The 15,440-nt window shown below is 33.8% G+C and overlaps 12 non-coding genes across 12 annotated transcripts; all 12 read right to left on the bottom strand.

Moving 5' to 3' along the window:
• Nucleotides 1–773: 773 nt before the first annotated feature.
• Nucleotides 774–846, bottom strand: TRNAA-AGC. Its single transcript has one exon. It is a non-coding gene; the product is annotated as a tRNA-Ala (tRNA).
• Nucleotides 847–1,319: 473 nt separating this feature from the next.
• TRNAA-AGC lies at nt 1,320–1,392 on the bottom strand. The gene has a single exon. It is a non-coding gene; the product is annotated as a tRNA-Ala (tRNA).
• A 1,294-nt stretch (nt 1,393–2,686) lies between these two features.
• TRNAA-AGC lies at nt 2,687–2,759 on the bottom strand. The gene has a single exon. It is a non-coding gene; the product is annotated as a tRNA-Ala (tRNA).
• A 359-nt stretch (nt 2,760–3,118) lies between these two features.
• On the bottom strand, nt 3,119–3,191 carry TRNAA-AGC. Its single transcript has one exon. It is a non-coding gene; the product is annotated as a tRNA-Ala (tRNA).
• Nucleotides 3,192–5,118: 1,927 nt separating this feature from the next.
• On the bottom strand, nt 5,119–5,191 carry TRNAA-AGC. The gene has a single exon. It is a non-coding gene; the product is annotated as a tRNA-Ala (tRNA).
• A 356-nt stretch (nt 5,192–5,547) lies between these two features.
• On the bottom strand, nt 5,548–5,620 carry TRNAA-AGC. Its single transcript has one exon. It is a non-coding gene; the product is annotated as a tRNA-Ala (tRNA).
• Nucleotides 5,621–8,833: 3,213 nt separating this feature from the next.
• Nucleotides 8,834–8,905, bottom strand: TRNAA-AGC. Its single transcript has one exon. It is a non-coding gene; the product is annotated as a tRNA-Ala (tRNA).
• A 1,117-nt stretch (nt 8,906–10,022) lies between these two features.
• Nucleotides 10,023–10,095, bottom strand: TRNAA-AGC. Its single transcript has one exon. It is a non-coding gene; the product is annotated as a tRNA-Ala (tRNA).
• A 474-nt stretch (nt 10,096–10,569) lies between these two features.
• On the bottom strand, nt 10,570–10,642 carry TRNAA-AGC. The gene has a single exon. It is a non-coding gene; the product is annotated as a tRNA-Ala (tRNA).
• A 1,439-nt stretch (nt 10,643–12,081) lies between these two features.
• TRNAA-AGC lies at nt 12,082–12,154 on the bottom strand. Its single transcript has one exon. It is a non-coding gene; the product is annotated as a tRNA-Ala (tRNA).
• Nucleotides 12,155–13,167: 1,013 nt separating this feature from the next.
• Nucleotides 13,168–13,240, bottom strand: TRNAA-AGC. Its single transcript has one exon. It is a non-coding gene; the product is annotated as a tRNA-Ala (tRNA).
• A 992-nt stretch (nt 13,241–14,232) lies between these two features.
• Nucleotides 14,233–14,304, bottom strand: TRNAA-AGC. Its single transcript has one exon. It is a non-coding gene; the product is annotated as a tRNA-Ala (tRNA).
• Nucleotides 14,305–15,440: the final 1,136 nt, after the last annotated feature.

Genomic DNA, 15,440 nt, shown 5'->3' on the forward strand with positions numbered 1-15,440 from the left:
TTACACATTTGATTAGGTGGTTATTTGATGTGTTTAAAGTTTTGCTCTAAATTCATAGTTTGAGTGGTAGGATTCAAATCATATAAAAACTTAATATATAGGGTCTATATATCTAGCCCAAGAAAGCCTTCAACTTCTGGTGTTCGTGGTCTTGATTGTTTTCATTACACATTTGATTAGGTTGGGTGTTGTGTTCTAAGCTTGCACTTAGCAGGCTTTCAAAAGGGGAGATGCGGGGTATCGATCCCGTACCTCTCGCATGCTAAGCGAGCGCTCTACCACATTGAGCTACATCCTCATTTTCATTGTGAATTTTTTCGAATTAGACTGGTTGTAAATGACGAAGGTTTTATATGTTATCTAGATTTATACTATGTGATCAAGAAATGCATTTCTACACATATTAATTCTAAGTTAATAGGATACTGTTGATTGTATTATAATTATAGTAGTTATTCGATGAGTTTAAAATTTTGCTTTAAATTCATAGTCTGAGTGGTAGGATGCAAATCATATAAAAACTCTAAATATATATACTATTAACATATATAAAAGGGTCATATATCTAGTCCATGAAGACGATGAGGAGGATGAACAAAAAGAAAAAAAACCTTAAACTTCTAGTGCTTGATTTTAAGAATTAGGGCTGATACGTGTGGTGCCATTATTTGGGCTGGCTAGACACTTCTCATGGGATTGCGTTTAATTGCACATTTTTAAAGTTCATCGGCGCCTATGATTTATTGTTATTGCGTTAGTTGTTCTATTCAAAGTGGAGATGCGGGGTATCGATCCCCTTACCTCTCGCATGCTAAGCGAGCGCTCTACCATCTGAGCTACGTCCCCATTTTTGTTGTCAATTTTTCGAATTAGACTGGTTGTAAAATGACGAAGGTTTTATATGTTATCTAGATTTATACTATGTGATCAAGAATGCATTTTCTACACATATTAATTCTAAGTTAATAGATCTGTTGATTGTATTATAATTATAGTAGTTATTCGATGAGTTTAAAATTTTGCTTTAAATTCATAGTCTGAGTGGTAGGATGCAAATCATATAAAAACTCTAAATATATATACTATTAACATATATAAAAAGGTCATATATCTAGTCCATGAAGACGATGAGGAGGATGAATAAAAAGAAAAAAAAACCTTCAACTTCTAGTGCTTGATTTTAAGAATTAGGGCTGATAGGGGTGGTGCATTATTTGGGCTGGCTAGACACTTCTCATGGGATTGCGTTTAATTGCACATTTTTAAAGTTCATCGGCGCCTATGATTTATTGTTATTGCGTTAGTTGTTCTATTCAAAGTGGAGATGCGGGGTATCGATCCCCGTACCTCTCGCATGCTAAGCGAGCGCTCTACCATCTGAGCTACATCCCCATTTTCATTGTGAATTTTCGAATTAGACTGGTTGTAAAATGACGAAGGTTTTATATGTTATCTAGATTTATACTATGTGATCAAGAAATGCATTTCTACCCATATTAATTCTAAGTTAATAGGATACTGTTGATTGTATTATAATTACAGTAGTAATTCGATGAGTTTAATATTTTGCTTTAAATTCATAGTCTGAGTGGTAGAATGCAAATCAAATAAAAACTCTAAGTATATATACTATTAACATATATAAAAAGGTCATATATCTAGTCCATGAAGACGATGAGGAGGATGAATAAAAAGAAAAACAAAAAAGAAAAAAAACCTTCAAATTCTCTAGTGCTTGATTTTAAGAATTAGGGCTGATAGGGATGGTGCCATTATTTGGGCTGGCTAACGGGGTTGAATGTTTTAAGATTTATGGCTATTGACACTTCTCATGGGATTGCGTTTAATTGCACGTTTTTAAAGTACATCGGCGCTTATGATTTATTGTTATTGCGTTAGTTGTTCTATTCAAAGTGGAGATGCGGGGTATCGATTCCCTTACCTCTCGCATGCGAAGCGAGCGCTCTACCATCTGAGCTACATCCCCATTTTCATTGTGAATTTTTCGAATTTGACTAGTTATAAAATGTCGAAGTTTTATATGTTATCTAGATTTATACTATGTGATCAAGAAAGGCATTTCTACCCATAATAATTCTATGTTAATAGGATACTGTTGATTGTATTATAATTATAGTGGTTATTTGATGTGTTTAAAATTTTGCTTTAAATTCATAGTCTGAGTGGTAGGATGCAAATCATATAAAAACTTAATATATAGGGTCATATATCTAGCCCAAGAAAGCCTTCAACTTCTGGTGTTCGTGGTCTTGATTGTTTTCATTACACATTTGATTAGGTTGGGTGTTGTGTTCTAAGCTTGCACTTAGAAGGCATTCAAAGTGGAGATGCGGGGTATCGATCCCCGTACCTCTCACATGCTAAACGAGCGCTCTACCATCTGAACTACATCCCCATTTTCATTGTGAATTTTTCGAATTTGACTTGTTATAAAATGTCGAAGTTTTATATGTTATTGAGATTTATACTATGTGATCAAGAAATGCATTTCTACCCATAACAATTCTATGTTAATAGGATACTGTTGATTGTATTATAATTATAGTGGTTATTTGATGTGTTTAAAATTTTGCTTTAAATTCATAGTCTGAGTGGTAGGATGCAAATCATATAAAAACTTAATATATAGGGTCGTTCTATGCTTGCACTTACAAGGCTTTCAAAGTGGAGATGCAGGGTATCGATCCCCGTACCTCTCGCATGCTAAGCAAGCGCTCTACCATCTGAGCTACATCCCCATTTTCATTGTGAATTTTTCGAATTTGACTAGCTACAAAATGTCGATGTTTTATATGTTATCTAGATTTATACTATGTGATCAAGAAAGGCATTTCTACCCATAATTATTCTAAGTTAATAGGATACTGTTGATTGTATTATAATTATAGTGGTTATTTGATGTGTTTAAAATTTTGCTTTAAATTCATAGTCTGAGTGGTAGGATGCAAATCATATAAAAACTTAATATATAGGGTCATATATCTAGCCCAAGAAAGCCTTCAACTTCTGGTGTTCGTGGTCTTGATTGTTTTCATTACAACACATTTGATTAGGTTGGGTGTTGTGTTCTAAGCTTGCACTTACAAGACTTTCAAAGTGGAGATGCGGGGTATCGATCCTCGTACCTCTCGCATGCTAAGCGAGCACTCTACCATCTGAGCTACATCCCCATTTTCATTAAGGATTTTTCGAATTAGACTGGTTGTAAAATGACGAAGGTTTTATATGTTATCTAGATTTATACTATGTGATCAAGAAATGTATTTCTACCCATATTAATTCTAAGTTAATAGGATACTATCTAGTCCATGAAGACGATGAGGAGGATGAATAAAAAGAAAAACAAATAAGAAAAAAAACCTTCAACTTCTCTAGTGCTTGATTTTAAGAATTAGGGCTAATAGGGGTGGTGCTTGATTTATTTATTTTTATTGCATTAGTTGCTCTATTCAAAGTGCAGAGATGCGGGGTATCGATCCCCGTACCTCTCGCATGCAAAGTGAGCGTTCTACCATCTGAGCTACATCCCCATTTTCATTATGAATTTTTCGAATTTGACTAGTTATAAAATGTCGAAGTTTTATATGTTATCTAGATTTATACTATGTGATCAAGAAATGCATTTTTACCCATATGGGTAGTTTGGTTCACGGAATCAATTTGGAGGGAATAGGAATTCTACTCCATAGGGAATGGAATAGGTAAGGAATAGAATAGAAATTGTATTCTGTTGTTTGGTTCGTCGATGGAATAGACTTTAGGAATTGTATTCCAACGTTTGGTTAGTTATGGAATAGAAATGGAATATATAAGTAAAAGACATAAATGCCCTTGTATAAAATATATTATTATTATTATTATTATTATTATTATTATTATTATTATTATTATTATTATTATTATTATCTGTAAATAATGATATTAGTAATTAGTAATGTTCATTTTCCATTTGTATAGCAAATTCATTGTTCTGAGGATATTTTTGAACCAATGATAAAAGCTGCCTTGGAGATTTTTGTGGATAAAATAGCGGATGGCACTCCCAGATTCCATGGTTGTGATAATTAGAACTGATCGCATTACATTTATGATATAACTCAGTTCGATATTCTCAGCCAAATGCTTTGATCCTTATTTAAAATTCTATCGTGCGACTAACAATGGCCTCCTCATCGTCAGATCCCACGGACCACCTCTTTGTCCGTTGACTCTGCACGCTGGAAAAACTCAAGTCTGCACAGCACCACCTTGGAAATTTTCTGGCCAACGTCGAGTGATCGTAGGGTAGAGGAGACGTCCGGATGGTGATCGCCGTTTTCCTGCCGCTTGCGACCGTATGTAGCCCACATGAGGCCGCGGCAGTGTATATATATATATTACTGCGGCGGCGGCTCACCGCCGCAGTATATATATATATATATATATATAATTATATATATAATTAAATATTTAATTGGTAAAAAATGAAATTCTGAAAATTTACCTTTGATGTGGCAGAAAGATTTGCTTGATTTTGATGTTGATGATGCTCTAATTTGATGTGGCTGGAAAAATTGTTTGACTTTGATGTTGATGATGAAGGAATCGGGGAAGGGTAGAATGATATGTAGGGAGAGAACGGCGAGAAAGATAAGGTTAAAATTGAAAAAAAAAATATTCTATTAGGACTCAGGAATAAGTTAATACCAGGGGGGCCCGGGTAATAGCTATTACCTCATCTGAGGTAAAAGGCTATTACTGGGAACATTATTCCTAGTAATACACATTGTTACCAAACAGAAGAATAGGTCTGTTACTGGGAATGCTATGCCATTCCCAGTCTATTCCGTGAACCAAACGGACCAATAATAATTCTATGTTAATAGGATACTGTTGATTGTATTATAATTATAGTGGTTATTTGATGTGTTTAAAATTTTGCTTTAAATTAATAGTCCGAGTGGTAGGATGCAAATCATATAAAAACAATATATAGGGTCATATATCTAGCCCAAGAAAGCCTTCAACTTCTGGTGTTCGTGGTCTTGATTGTTTTCATTACACATTTGATTAGGTTGGGTGTTGTGTTCTAAGCTTGCATTTACAACGCTTTCAAAGTGGAGATGCGGGGTATCGATCCCCGTACCTCTCGCATGCTAAGCGAGCGCTTTAGCATCTGAGCTACATCCCCATTTTCATTGTGAATTTTTCGAATTTGACTAGTTATAAAATGTCGAAGTTTTATATGTTATCTAGATTTATACTATGTGATCAAAAAATGCATTTCTATCCATAATAATTCTATGTTAATAGGATACTGTTGATTGTATTATAATTATAGTGGTTATTTGATGTGTTTAAAATTTTGCTTTAAATTCATAGTCTGAGTGGTAGGATGCAAATCATATAAAAACTTAATATATAGGGTCATATATCTAGCCCAAGAAAGCCTTCAACTTCTGGTGTTCGTGGTCTTGATTGTTTTCATTACACCTTTGATTAGGTTGGGTGTTGTGTTCTAAGCTTGCACTTACAAGGCTTTCAAAGTGGAGATGCGGGGTATTGATCCCCGTACCTCTCGCATGCTAAGCGAGCGCTCTACCATCTGATCTACATCCCCATTTTCATTGTGAATTTTTCGAATTAGACTGGTTGTAAAATGACGAAGGTTTTATATGTTATGTAGATTTATACTATGTGATCAGGAAATGCATTTCTACCCATATTAATTCTAAGTTAATAGGATACTGTTGATTGTATTATAATTATAGTAGTTATTCGATGAGTTTAAAATTTTGCTTTAAATTCATAGTCTGAGTGGTAGGATGCAAATCATATAAAAACTCTAAATATATATACTATTAACATATAAAAGGGTCATATTTCTAGTCCATGAAGACGATGAGGAGGATGAATAAAAAGAAAAACAAAAAAGAAAAAAAACCTTCAAATTCTCTAGTGCTTGATTTTAAGAATTAGGGCTGATAGGGGTGGTGCCATTATTTGGGCTGGCTAACGGGGTTGAATGTTTTAAGATTTATGGCTATTGACACTTCTCATGGGATTGCGTTTAATTGCACATTTTTAAAGTACATCGGCGCTTATGATTTATAGTTATTGCGTTAGTTGTTCTATTCAAAGTGGTGATGCGGGGTATCGATTCCCTTACCTCTCGCATGCGAAGCGAGCGCTCTACCATCTGAGCTACATCCCCATTTTCATTGTGAATTTTTCGAATTTGACTAGTTATAAAATGTCGAAGTTTTATATGTTATCTAGATTTATACTATGTGATCAAGAAAGGCATTTCTAGCCATAATAATTCTAAATTAATAGGATACTGTTGATGGTATTATAATTATAGTGGTTAATTGATGTGTTTAAAGTTTTGCTTTAAATTCATAGTTTGAGTGGTAGGATGCAAATCATATAAAAACGCCTTCAACTTCTGGTGTTCGTGGTCTTGATTGTTTTCATTACACATTTGATTAGGTGGTTATTTGATGTGTTTAAAGTTTTGCTCTAAATTCATAGTTTGAGTGGTAGGATTCAAATCATATAAAAACTTAATATATAGGGTCTATATATCTAGCCCAAGAAAGCCTTCAACTTCTGGTGTTCGTGGTCTTGATTGTTTTCATTACACATTTGATTAGGTTGGGTGTTGTGTTCTAAGCTTGCACTTAGCAGGCTTTCAAAGGGGAGATGCGGGGTATCGATCCCCGTACTCTCGCATGCTAAGTGAGCGCTCTACCATCTGAGCTACATCCTAATTTTCATTGTGAATTTTTTCGAATTAGACTGGTTGTAAAATGACGAAGGTTTTATATGTTATCTAGATTTATACTATGTGATCAAGAAATGCATTTCTACACATATTAATTCTAAGTTAATAGGATACTGTTGATTGTATTATAATTATAGTAGTTATTCGATGAGTTTAAAATTTTGCTTTAAATTCATAGTCTGAGTGGTAGGATGCAAATCATATAAAAACTCTAAATATATATACTATTAACATATATAAAAGGGTCATATATCTAGTCCATGAAGACGATGAGGAGGATGAACAAAAAGAAAAAAAACCTTCAACTTCTAGTTCTTGATTTTAAGAATTAGTGCTAATAGGGGTGGTGCCATTATTTGGGCTGCTAGACACTTCTCATGGGATTGCGTTTAATTGCACATTTTTAAAGTTCATCGGCGCCTATGATTTATTGTTATTGCGTTAGTTGTTCTATTCAAAGTGGAGATGCGGGGTATCGATCCCCTTACCTCTAGCATGCTAAGCGAGCGCTCTACCATCTGAGCTATGTCCCCATTTTCATTGTGAATTTTTCGAATTAGACTGGTTGTAAAATGACGAAGGTTTTATATGTTATCTAGATTTATACTATGTGATCAAGAAATGCATTTCTACACATATTAATTCTAAGTTAATAGGATACTGTTGATTGTATTATAATTATAGTAGTTATTCGATGAGTTTAAAATTTTGCTTTAAATTCATAGTCTGAGTGGTAGGATGCAAATCATATAAAAACTCTAAATATATATACTATTAACATATATAAAAGGGTCATATATCTAGTCCATGAAGACGATGAGGAGGATGAACAAAAAGAAAAAAAACCTTCAACTTCTAGTTCTTGATTTTAAGAATTAGGGCTGATAGGGGTGGTGCCATTATTTGGGCTGCTAGACACTTCTCATGGGATTGCGTTTAATTGCACATTTTTAAAGTTCATCGGCGCCTATGATTTATTGTTATTGCGTTAGTTGTTCTATTCAAAGTGGAGATGCGGGGTATCGATCCCCTTACCTCTAGCATGCTAAGCGAGCGCTCTACCATCTGAGCTATGTCCCCATTTTCATTGTGAATTTTTCGAATTAGACTGGTTGTAAAATGACGAAGGTTTTATATGTTATCTAGATTTATACTATGTGATCAAGAAATGCATTTCTACACATATTAATTCTAAGTTAATAGGATACTGTTGATTGTATTATAATTATAGTAGTTATTCGATGAGTTTAAAATTTTGCTTTAAATTCATAGTCTGAGTGGTAGGATGCAAATCATATAAAAGCTCTAAATATATATACTATTAACATATATAAAAAGTTCATATATCTAGTCCATGAAGACGATGAGGAGGATGAATAAAAAGAAAAAAAAACCTTCAATTTCTAGTGCTTGATTTTAAGAATTAGGGCTGATAGGGGTGGTGCCATTATTTGGGCTGGCTAGACACTTCTCATGGGATTGCGTTTAATTGCACATTTTTAAAGTTCATCGGCGCCTATGATTTATTATTATTGCATTAGTTGTTCTATTCAAAGTGGAGATGCGGGGTATCAATTCCCGTACACTCGCATGCGAAGCGAGCGCTCAACCATCTGAGCTACATCCCCATTTTCATTGTGAATTTTTCGAATTTGACTAGTTATAAAAATGTCGAAGTTTTATATGTTATCTAGATTTATACTATGTGATCAAGAATGCATTTCTACCCATAATAATTCTAAGTTAATAGGATACAGTTGATTGTATTATAATTATAGTGGTTATTCGATGTGTTTAAAATTTTGCATTAAATTCATAGTCTGAGTGGTAGGATGCAAATCATATAAAAACTTAATATATAGGGTCATATATCTAGGCCAAGAAAGCCTTCAACTTCTATTGTTCGTGGTCTTGATTGTTTTCATTACGCATTTGATTAGGTTGGGTGTTGTGTTCTAAGCTTGCACTTACAAGGCATTGTTTTCATTACGCATTTGATTAGGTTGGGTGTTGTGTTCTAAGCTTGCACTTACAAGGCTTTCAATGCGGAGATGCGGGTATTGATCCCCGTACCTCTCGCATGCTAAGCGAGCGCTCTACCATCTGAGCTACATCTCCATTTTCATTGTGAATTTTTCGAATTAGACTGGTTGTAAAATGACGAAGGTTTTATATGTTATCTTAGATTTATACTATGTGATCAAGAAATGCATTTCTACCCATATTAATTCTAAGTTAATAGGGTACTGTTGATTGTATTATAATTATAGTAGTTATTCGATGAGTTTTAAAATTTTGCTTTAAATTCATAGTCTGAGTGGTAGGATGCAAATCATATAAAACTCTAAATATATATACTATTAACATATATAAAAGGGTCATATATCTAGTCCATGAAGACGATGAGGAGGATGAATAAAAGAAAAACAAAAAAGAAAAAAAACCTTCAAATTCTCTAGTGCTTGATTTTAAGAATTAGGGCTGATAGGGGTGGTGCCATTATTTGGGCTGGCTAACGGGGTTGAATGTTTTAAGATTTATGGCTATTGACACTTCTCATGGGATTGCGTTTAATTGCACATTTTTAAAGTACATCGGCGCTTATGATTTATTGTTATTGCGTTAGTTGTTCTATTCAAAGTGGAGATGCGGGGGTATCGATTCCCTTACGTCTCGCATGCGAAGCGAGCGCTCTACCATCTGAGCTACATCCCCATTTTCATTGTTAATTTTTCGAATTTGACTAGTTATAAAATGTCGAAGTTTTATATGTTATCTAGATTTATACTATGTGATCAATAAAGGCATTTCTAGCCATAATAATTCTAAGTTAATAGGATACTGTTGATTGTATTATAATTATAGTGGTTATTTGATGTGTTTAAAGTTTTGCTTCAAATTCATAGTTTGAGTGGTAGGATGCAAATCATATAAAAACTTAATATATAGGGTCATATATCTAGCCCAAGAAAGCCTTCAACTTCTGGTGTTCGTAGTCTTGATTGTTTTCATTACACATTTGATTAGGTGGTTATTTGATGTGTTTAAAGTTTTGCTTTAAATTCATAGTTTGAGTGGTAGGATTCAAACCGTATAAAAACTTAATATATAGGGTCTATATATCTAGCCCAAGAAAGCCTTCAACTTCTGGTGTTCGTGGTCTTGATTGTTTTCATTACACATTTGATTAGGTTGGGTGTTGTGTTCTAAGCTTGCACTTACAAGGCTTTCAAAGTGGAGATGCGGGGTATCGATCCCCGTACCTCTCGCATGCTAAGCGAGCGCTCTACCATCTGAGCTACATCCCAATTTTCATTGTGAATTTTTCGAATTAGACTGGTTTGTAAAATGACGAAGGTTTTATTTGTTATCTAGATTTATACTATGTGATCAAGAAATGCATTTCTACACATATTAATTCTAAGTTAATAGGATACTGTTGATTGTATTATAATTATAGTAGTTATTCGATGAGTTTAAAATTTTGCTTTAAATTCATAGTCTGAGTGGTAGGATGCAAAATCATATAAAAACTCTAAATATATATACTATTAACATATATAAAAGGGTCATATATCTAGTCCTTGAAACGATGAGGAGGATGAATAAAAGAAAAAAAACCTTCAACTTCTAGTGCTTGATTTTAAGAATTAGGGCTGATAGGGGTGGTGCCATTATTTGGGCTGGCTAGACACTTCTCATGGGATTGCGTTTAATTGCACATTTTTAAAGTTCATCGGCGCCTATGATTTATTTTTATTGCGTTAGTTGTTCTATTCAAATGGAGATGCGGGGTATCGATCCCCATACCTCTCGCATGCTAAGCGAGCGCTCTACCATCTGAGCTACGTCCCCATTTTCATTGTGAATTTTTCGAATTAGACTGGTTGTAAAATGACGAAGGTTTTATATGTTATCTAGATTTATACTATGTGATCAAGAATGCATTTCTACACATATTAATTCTAAGTTAATAGGATACTGTTGATTGTATTATAATTATAGTAGTTATTCGATGAGTTTAAAATTTTGCTTTAATTTCATAGTCTGAGTGGTAGGATGCAAATCATATAAAAACTCTAAATATATATACTATTAACATATATAAAAGTCATATATCTAGTCCATGAAGACGATGAGGAGGATGAATAAAAAGAAAAAAAACCTTCAATTTCTAGTGCTTGATTTTAAGAATTAGGGCTGATAGGGGTGGTGCCATTATTTGGGCTGGCTAGACACTTCTCATGGGATTGCGTTTAATTGCACATTTTTAAAGTTCATCGGCGCCTATGATTTATTATTGCGTTAGTTGTTCTATTCAAAGTGAGATGCGGGGTATCGATCCCCATACCTCTCGCATGCTAAGCGAGCGCTCTACCATCTGAGCTACGTCCCCATTTTCATTGTGAATTTTTCGAATTAGACTGGTTGTAAAATGACGAAGGTTTTATATGTTATCTAGATTTATACTATGTGATCAAGAATTGCATTTCTACACATATTAATTCTAAGTTAATAGGATACTGTTGATTGTATTATAATTATAGTAGTTATTCGATGAGTTTAAAATTTTGCTTTAATTCATAGTCTGAGTGGTAGGATGCAAATCATATAAAAGCTCTAAATATATACTATTAACATATATAAAAAGTCATATATCTAGTCCATGAAGACGATGAGGAGGATGAATAAAAAAGAAAAAAAAACCTTCAATTTCTAGTGCTTGATTTTAAGAATTAGGGCTGATAGGGGTGGTGCCATTATTTGGGCTGGCTAGACACTTCTCATGGGATTGCGTTTAATTGCACATTTTTAAAGTTCATCGGCGCCTATGATTTATTATTATTGCATTAGTTGTTCTATTCAAAGTGGAGATGCGGGTATCAATTCCCGTACCACTCGCATGCTAAGCGAGCGCTCACCATCTGAGCTACATCCCCATTTTCATTGTGAATTTTTCGAATTTGACTAGTTATAAAATGTCGAAGTTTTATATGTTATCTAGATTTATACTATGTGATGAAGAAATGCATTTCTACCCACAATAATTCTAAGTTAATAGGATACAGTTGATTGTATTATAATTATAGTGGTTATTCGATGTGTTTAAAATTTTGCATTAAATTCATAGTCTGAGTGGTAGGATGCAAATCATATAAAAACTTAATATATAGGGTCATATATCTAGGCCAAGAAAGCCTTCAACTTCTATTGTTCGTGGTCTTGATTGTTTTCATTACGCATTTGATTAGGTTGGGTGTTGTGTTCTAAGCTTGCACTTACAAGGCTTTCAAAGGAGATGCGGGGTATCGATCCCCGTACCTCTCGCATGCTAAGCGAGCGCTCTACCATCTGAGCTACATCCCATTTTCATTGTGAATTTTTCGAATTAGACTGGTTGTAAAATGACGAAGGTTTTATATGTTATCTAGATTTATACTATGTGATCAAGAAATGCATTTCTACCCATATTAATTCTAAGTTAATAGGATACTGTTGATTGTATTATAATTATAGTAGTTATTCGATGAGTTTAAAATTTTGCTTTAAATTCATAGTCTGAGTGGTAGGATGCAAATCATATAAAAACTCTAAATATATATACTATTAACATATATAAAAGGGTCATATATCTAGTCCATGAAGACGATGAGGAGGATGAATAAAAAGAAAAAAAAAAAGAAAAAAAACCTTCAACTCTAGTGCTTGATTTTAAGAATTAGGGCTGATAGGGGTGGTGCCATTATTTGGGCTGGCTAACGGGGTTGAATGTTTTAAGATTTATGGCTATTGACACTTCTCATGGGATTGCGTTTAATTGCACATTTTTAAAGTACATCGGCGCTTATGATTTATTGTTATTGCGTTAGTTGTTCTATTCAAAGTGGAGATGCGGGGTATCGATTCCCTTACCTCTCGCATGCGAAGCGAGCGCTCTACCATCTGAGCTACATCCCCATTTTCATTGTGAATTTTTCGAATTTGACTAGTTATAAAATGTCGAAGTTTTATATGTTATCTAGATTTACTATGTGATCAAGAAAGGCATTTCTAGCCATAATAATTCTAAGTTAATAGGATACTGTTGATTGTATTATAATTATAGTGGTTATTTGATGTGTTTAAAGTTTTGCTTTAAATTCATAGTTGAGTGGTAGGATGCAAATCATATAAAAACTTAATATATAGGGTCATATATCTAGTTCAAGTCTTGATTGTTTTCATTACACATTTGATTCTTTAAATTCCATAAAAACTTAATATATAGGGTCTATATATCTAGCCTTCAACTTCTGGTGTTCGTGTCTTGATTGTTTTCATTACACATTTGATTAGGTTGGGTGTTGTGTTCTAAGCTTGCACTTACAAGGCTTTCAAAGTGGAGATGCGGGGTATCGATCCCCGTACCTCTCGCATGCTAAGCGAGCGCTCTACCATCTGAGCTACATCCCAATTTTCATTGTGAATTTTTCGAATTAGACTGGTTGTAAAATGACGAAGGTTTTATATGTTATCTAGATTTATACTATGTGATCAAGAAATGCATTTCTACCATATTAATTCTAAGTTAATAGGATACTGTTGATTGTATTATAATTATAGTAGTTATTCGATGAGTTTAAAATTTTGCTTTAAATTCATAGTCTGAGTGGTAGGATGCAAATCATATAAAAACTCTAAATATATATACTATTAACATATATAAAAGGGTCATATATCTAGTCCTTGAAAACGATGAGGAGGATGAATAAAAAGAAAAAAAACCTTCAACTTCTAGTGCTTGATTTTAAGAATTAGGGGTGGTGCCATTATTTGGGCTGGCTAGACACTTCTCATGGATTGCGTTTAATTGCACATTTTTAAAGTTCATCGGCGCCTATGATTTATTTATTGCGTTAGTTGTTCTATTCAAAGTGGAGATGCGGGTATCGATCCCCTACCTCTCGCATGCTAAGCGAGCGCTCTACCATCTGAGCTACATCCCCATTTTCATTGTGAATTTTTCGAATTAGACTGGTTGTAAAATGACGAAGGTTTTATATGTTATCTAGATTTATACTATGTGATCAAGAAATGCATTTCTACCATATTAATTCTAAGTTAATAGGATACTGTTGATTGTATTATAATTATAGTAGTTATTCGATGAGTTTAAAATTTTGCTTTAAATTCATAGTCTGAGTGGTAGGATGCAAATCATATAAAAACTCTAAATATATATATTAACATATATAAAAGGGTCATATATCAGTCCGATGAGGAGGACGAATAAAAAGAAAAAAACCTTCAACTTCTAGTGCTTGATTTTAAGAATTAGGGCTGATAGGGGTGGTGCCATTATTTGGGCTGGCTAGACACTTCTCATGGATTGCGTTTAATTGCACATTTTAAAGTTCATCGGCGCCTATGATTTATTGTTATTGCGTTAGTTGTTCTATTCAAAGTGGAGATGCGGGTATCGATCCCCGTACCTCTCGCATGCTAAGCGAGCGCTCTACCATCTGAGCTACATCCCCATTTTCATTGTGAATTTTTCGAATTAGACTAGTTGTAAAATGACGAAGGTTTTATATGTTATCTAGATTTATACTATGTGATCAAGAAATGCATTTCTACCCATATTAATTCTAAGTTAATAGGATACTGTTGATTGTATTATAATTATAGTAGTAATTCGATGAGTTTAAAATTTTGCTTTAAATTCATAGTCTGAGTGGTAGAATGCAAATCAAATAAAAACTCTAAGTATATATACTATTAACATATATAAAAGGTCATATATCTAGTCCATGAAGACGATGAGGAGGATGAATAAAAAGAAAAAAAAAAAAAGAAAAAAACCTTCAACTTCTCTATGCTTGATTTTAAGATTTAGGGCTGATAGGGGTGGTGCCATTATTTGGGCTGGCTAACGGGGTTGAATGTTTTAAGATTTATGGCTATTGACACTTCTCATGGATTGCGTTTAATTGCACATTTTTAAAGTACATCGGCGCTATGATTTATTGTTATTGCGTTAGTTGTTCTATTCAAAGTGGAAATGCGGGGTATCGATTCCCTTACCTCTCGCATGCGAAGCGAGCGCTCTACCATCTGAGCTACATCCCCATTTTCATTGTGAATTTTTCGAATTTGACTAGTTATAAAATGTCGAAGTTTTTATATGTTATCTAGATTTATACTATGTGATCAAGAAATGCATTTCTAGCCATAATAATTCTAAGTTAATTGGATACTGTTGATTGTATTATAATTATAGTGGTTATTTGATGTGTTTAAAATTTTGCTTTAAATTCATAGTCTGAGTGGTAGGATGCAAATCATATAAAAACTTAATATATAGGGTCATATATCTAGCCAAGAAAGCCTTCAACTTCTATGTTCGTGGGTCTTGATTGTTTTCATTACACATTTGATTAGGTTGGGCGTTGTGTTAAGCTTGCACATACAAGGCTTTCAAAGTGGAGATGCGAGGTATCGATCCCGTACCTCTCGCATGCTAAGCGAGCGCTCTACCATCTGAGCTACATCCCCATTTTCATTGTGAATTTTTCGAATTAGACTGGTTGTAAAATGACGAAGGTTTTATATGTTATCTAAATTTATACTATGTGATCAAGAAATGCATTTCTACCATATTAATTCTAAGTTA

Source organism: Ipomoea nil, unplaced genomic scaffold (assembly GCF_001879475.1).
Source record: "Ipomoea nil cultivar Tokyo-kokei standard unplaced genomic scaffold, Asagao_1.1 scaffold1662, whole genome shotgun sequence".
Classification (NCBI taxonomy): domain Eukaryota; kingdom Viridiplantae; phylum Streptophyta; class Magnoliopsida; order Solanales; family Convolvulaceae; genus Ipomoea; species Ipomoea nil.